At 48.8% G+C, this 6,000-nt stretch overlaps 1 protein-coding gene across 2 annotated transcripts in view; it reads left to right on the top strand.

The window, feature by feature from the left end:
- Window positions 1-545: 545 nt before the first annotated feature.
- The window catches only part of WT1 (WT1 transcription factor), a 43,099-nt gene continuing 37,644 nt past the window's right edge, over window positions 546-6,000 (top strand). For both annotated transcript variants that reach the window (XM_059709211.1, XM_059709209.1), the window contains exon 1: window positions 546-647. The gene's annotated coding sequence lies outside the window, so the exon portion shown is untranslated. The remainder of the gene's footprint in view (window positions 648-6,000) is intronic.

Raw genomic sequence — 6,000 nt, 5'->3', positions numbered from 1 at the left:
CGCCCCAATGAATTTCCAACCCACAGCACATTAGGAAGGGAGAAGAGGACATGTACAGGGATTTTGAGAAATAATTAGCCTAATCTCAATTTAAAAGATCGATTCTGACCCCCAAGTATGTTAGGGGCTCCACTCAACCAAGCCTAAGACGGTCCCGAGAGTCTGCTGTGGACGAGGCAGTGGCTTTGAAGGGAGTGGGAAGTGGGAAGCTTGGCTCAGTACGTCTGGGCGCTCCGTCTTGGCCCGTCTAGCCTCCAGGCTCCATTGCCCCCAGCTTAGCCCGGGAGCCCCCTCCTCCACCACCACCCTACCCCCGCTCAGGATGCTCTCTCCCCCAGTCCCTGCCCACCACCGGCACCCCGGAGACCTCTGAGCGCTCACTCTGCTTTCCCGCTCTCTGCAGGCGAGCAGCAGTACTCCGTGCCGCCCCCGGTCTACGGCTGCCACACCCCCACGGACAGCTGCACCGGCAGCCAGGCCCTGCTGCTGCGGACGCCCTACAGCAGGTAAGGAGGCGCTGGGCGCCGCGGCTGGGTTCCCGGGAGCCTAGGGCTCGGAACGTCGGATGCGGGGCGGCCCGGACTTCGGGAGGCAACCCAGCTACTTAAGGCAAATTGAAGCAGCTCTCCAGGCTCCGGTAGAGAGAAGTAGGTGTCCTCGTTTCCGTGCTCTTATTTTTTTATTTTTTATATATTTTATTGATTTTTTACAGAGAGGAAGGGAGAGGGATAGAGTTAGAAACATCGATGAGAGAGAAACATCGATCAGCTGCCTCCTGCACACTCCCCACTGGGGATGTCCCCGCAACCAAGGTACAAGCCCTTGACCAGAATCGAACCTGGGACCCTTGAGTCCGCAGGCTGACGCTCTATCCACTGAGCCAAACCGGCTAGGGCTCCGTGCTCTTATTCTGAATATGAAGGAGCGCGGTTACTGTTTAGAACTGGAAAAGAAAGAGAGGCACTTTGAAAGGTGGTTTTTTTAGGGGCTCTTTGCTGGGAAGACTTTGCATCCTCAGGACCAAAGATGAAACACGAAGTCCACTGCCACGTGGTTCTTCTCACTCAAATTCCCTAGGGCCGCCCGCCAGCCTTCCCTGGGACAACTTGGCGGGCGCCCACCCTGGGCAACAGCTTTCCCCACCCCGGTCCGCGGAGCCGGCCGCACTTAGTGGGTGCTGTTCGGAGCTTGGGGCTGCGCGCTGGGCCGGACTCCAGCCTGCGTTGGGGACTGCAGTCGGGTCGCCGGGGAGTGCTGAGCCCGCCCTTCTTCCTGTTCCCAGGAGGCGGAAGACGGCTTCTTTCCCTTCGAAGCCTTTTTTCCTGTCCCTTGTGCCTTCTCTCGGTTCTCGCTCCACCCTCCACCTACTCTCCCCCAAATTTATTCTTCAACTTTGGGTGAACTTGGCCAGCATCCCGCGTCTCCGATAGGGTTGCCTAGTAACTGGTGCACACACACCAGCCTGCACCAGGCGGGGAGGTGGGGCGGGGGGAGTGAACTGGCCGCTCCCGGCCCTAGGAGCCCGCGGATTGGGCGCGCATTACCTCACCTACCACCCCTACCCCTCACCCCGGTGCTGCGGCGATCCTGATACCGACTGGCCCCCAAACTCATCTCCATCCTCCCTCCCCTCCGCTCCTGGGCCCGGGCTGACGTCAAGGGAAGGAGGTAGTGAGGTAATGAAGGAAGGAAAAGCATCTGCCCTGGGAGGTTGGGTGGGGGGAATGGCCGCGCCTGGGGGACCTTCAGTCCCACAGGTGGGGGAGGGGAAGGAGTCTTGGCTCCCCACCCCGCAGTGGCGCCTCCGAAAGGCCTGGCGCGCTCATGAAATTGAGCCCGGTCCTGGGTCCTGGTCTGATTCTACTGCCCCGGGGGGAGGTAGGGCCCAAGCCCTTTCCACTTCCGTAGCCTGAGCTGCGCCTGCTTTTTCTTTTGATTGAAAAATTCAGCGTATCTAATAGAATCTTGGATTTGAGATCACTTCTTTTTTCTTTTTCCTCCTCTTCTCCCCCCCCCCCCCCCCGCCCTTCACAGACAGACAGAAAGGTCACAACTCATCACCCTCCTTTTCTCCCTTCCTAGCTGGAACCCAGCTCTGTTCTTCAGCACTGCAGGCCCAGTGTTCTGCTCCAAGCCCAGCATCTCTGCCTCCCCTCCCTGAGCCTGGTCACTGGGATGGATGCAGAATCCCCAACCATTCTCTATTGTGATCCTCCTCCCTTAGCAAAACGAGTGGAAGTGCCCTCCCCCTCCTTTTTGAGGAGCTGCTCCTGCCCATTGCCAGAGTGACGTTGCTATTGTTTAGTAGCCTTTGGGGGAGCACTTGGAATGGCTCCCCATTGACCTGCTCTTCTCTCCTTGATCCCTGCTTGGTGCCTCACCCCTGGTGGAGGGGAAGACTTTGATGCTGAGTGCGTGCTGTTTAGATGGGCCCGGATACCACCTGGGAGATGGGGGTTGAGAGGCCATTGGAGTCTGGTTCAGTGGTGACACACAGCTCACACACATTTCTTTCTTTTTTTAAAAAATATTATTGATTGATTTTAGAGACAGACAGACAAAAACATGAATTTGTTTTTCCACTTATTTACGCATTCCACTGGTTGACCAGTGATCAAACCCACAACCTTGTGCTTGGCAATTCTCCAACCAAGCTGGCAATTCTAAACCACTCAGGACCACCTACCCCCACATCCACTTACCCACCTTCTCATAGTTCTCTGTCTCTTCAGCATAAATCCACCTTGTGGGACTCTAGGAAAGGGCCCACCAAAGGGACTGAGCCACCCAGAAAGAAAAGGAGTCAGGGATAAAGTGACCACACTCACTTGAATAGCAGTTCTCCAGAGTCCCTAGGGGTGGATTTTGACTTAGGGCTAAATTTGTGATTACTATAGACATAGGAAAAGTCACTTGAATTGCATTTTATACATAAAATTTTCACATTTTTGAGACCCAGTTTGTAATTGGCCACTCTATAAAGCAATTTTGTCAGGTTCATCTTTGGGAAATATCTGTGTATCCCTATTTTTCTTCCTACATAATTACAATGCTTTGCTTCTCATTTTTAAATGAATGTCACAAAAATACCATTTTCTCCCATTACAGAAAATTCCCTAAGCAGTAACATCTCCTAAAAGAGAATTTGTGACCCCAGTAGGAAAAGAGCTTGCTCCCTTGAAGTTTGTACTATCTGAGTCTTTGAGGCTCCATCCACCCTAAAGTCACTATTTTTCTAATCACTTTCAAAGATCAGGTACTTCAAGCTGAAGTACATGTAATCATATACCCTGTTACAGTAGTTGTGTAAACAAGTATTTCACAGTGTCCTCAGTACCTCATTTCCATCCACCTATGTTGATCAAGGGACTCTCCAGGTATTGAAGTACTAAATCAGATGATAATTAGGTATCGTGAAAAGAAGACTTCGAGGTTTAGCATTGCCTAATTGATATTCAGTAAGCACTTAATAGATGTCAAGTAGTTATTGATAGTGTTTTTATTACTGCAACTGAGGCTGTACCTTCTAAGAGTTGGGTTCTTTTTTGGCTATTCTTGAAAGAGTTGAGGTCTTTCTCCTTGGGCTGTCACCAGCTGGGGAGCACTGTTTCCTTAGTGTGCCCTTTTCACAGAAACACCCTGGTGGTGCCTCATGTAGCTTATCTTTCTTTTTCCTCAATTCTCTGGATGGATGGCTTGGGAAGAGAGAGCTGTATAGGCATCTTACATGTCACTTAAACAAATTGCTTTAAAAATTTATCTGGAGTAATGATATCTGATATGTCAAGACTAACTATGGAGAAATGTCTATCAGTGTTTTATAAGCTTAATCAGACAAAATAAGCTGGATTTGTTTTGTCTAATTGAAAAAAAGTGATCAGGTGCTTCCCCGGCAGCAATGATGAATGGGCAGGTGTAGGGTTATTTTAAAATTGGGTCTGTGCATCGACATCACTGCAGTTATGCCATTTTTTTTCTTTTCTACTCCTTAAAAAAGTTTGAAGGGGTATTTAAATGCCTTTGGGAACACAGTGTGTGAAAAAGCATGGAAAATAGGACTAAACTTGAATAACTTAATAACTTAACTTTTGGATTTTTGAGACTCAGTGGTGCTTTTCTGTCTAAACCTGGGACCTCCTGGGAAAGGCTTGTCCTATTTTGTTTGCTCCATTGCACTTGACCCTTTGGGCAGCCTGCCCAGCTTCTTCCCCACCCCTCTTCCCAAAGTTTTGTCTCCCCACTGTTGGATTCAGTCTCCCTTCCCAGCATGAAGTAAAGGTAGTGGCACTTATACGGCCATTAAATAAGCAGCAGCACACAATGTGAATTTCTTTGAGGAAATTCTCAGAATTCTGTACTTTACAACAAAGGAAACATTGTAAGTTCTCTTCTCTCTCCCAGGTAAAACATACCTGAGGAGTTACAGCTATACACATTTGTGTGTAGGTGCAAACAGCAGTGAGTAGAAAATAACCTCACTCAACTTATGGAAAGTGATTAGGAGATGGTTTCCCCTTCCTCCTTGCCCACTCCCCCAAGTTGAAGATGGGTAGAGTTTTGTCTAAAGGCCACGAAGGCTTATGAAACTAGATTTCAGCCCTTGGGGAAGCCCAATGATCATAGCTGGGTGAAAGCGCGAGTCCCTATAACATAGTAACTAGGATTTATTACTGCATGCTGACTCGGTACTGCTGGGCATTGTGCTAAGTGCTCCACTCAGTTCACTCATTTAATTCTTCTGATTATTCTATGAGGTAGGTACTAGGGAGGAAATAGGCTTAGAGACTAGAAGTAACTTGCCCAGGGTCACATAGTGAGTGAGAATCAGAATCAGGATTTGATCCTCAGTGTCACTGACTTCAAAGCCCATCTGAGCTCTGCATCACCGAGGGGTACCAGGCCACTCCCCCTGGAATATTCCCCTTATAAAGTCCATGCTTTTGCTAATAAATAGTAATAGCAAGTGCTTATATACACTTACTTCATCCAGGCACCATTCTAAGCACTTTACAACTATTGACTTACCTAATCACATGAGAACTCTTTGAGTTATCCCTTTGAAATTCTCACCCCCACTTCACAGAGGAAGAAACAGGCCCTGGGCGATGAATTTGCCCAGTGGGACACAGTAAGGGACAGAGCTGGTGTTCAAATTCAGGTAGGGAGGCTCCTGAATCCATGCTCCTACCCACTGCACCTGCCCTGCTGCCTCCTCTGACACGTAAGTGCCATTCCTGCTCCAAAGTGGCATCTCCCCTGGGTCTTGCTTGACTCTTGGGGGTCAAACGACCCTTTCACAGGGGTCGCCTAAGACCATTGGAAAATACATATATAATTACATATTGTTTTTGTGATGAATCACTATGCTTTAATTATGTTCAATTTGTAACAATGAAATTGGGGGTCATCACAACACGAGGAACTGTATTAAAGAGTCGCGGCATTAGGAAGGTTGAGAACCACTGCGCTAGAGGAAGATCTTTATTTCCCACAATTGTGAAAGAAACCATTATCCACTAGTTTTACCCATAGCTTTCAATAGTAAGCACTTAGTGGACTGAGGACAATACTTTCCCCTGGTGAGCATGATTGGAGCCAACTTGAACTCTCTCCTTAAGTCCTAACAAAGCAGCTCTGTCTTTCAAACTGCAGACTCCTCTAATTTTGCCTTTACCACAGGACGTGAACTGTTGCTGAAGTTCCGTTTCAAACACTTAAGAAATCAGGGTAGAGACCTTCCTCCCTGTCCATCACCCAGGAGGAATGTCTGCTTCCAGGGCCACCCAGCTTTCTGCTTGCTCAGAGGCACGGTCTCAGGGAATGTTGGACCCCATGTTCCCCTGAGGGGACAGAATAGTACAGTCCACCCTCATTGAGTATAATATAATGTTCCCTGTGATTTCTATCTAGAGCAGTGGTTCTCAACCTTCCTAATGCCGCGACCCTCATGTTGTGGTGACACCCAATTTCATTGTTACACATTGAACATAATTAAAGCAT

Source organism: Myotis daubentonii, chromosome 9 (assembly GCF_963259705.1).
Source record: "Myotis daubentonii chromosome 9, mMyoDau2.1, whole genome shotgun sequence".
Taxonomy (NCBI): Eukaryota; Metazoa; Chordata; class Mammalia; order Chiroptera; family Vespertilionidae; genus Myotis; species Myotis daubentonii.
This window is presented reverse-complemented; position numbering and strand designations above follow the sequence as displayed.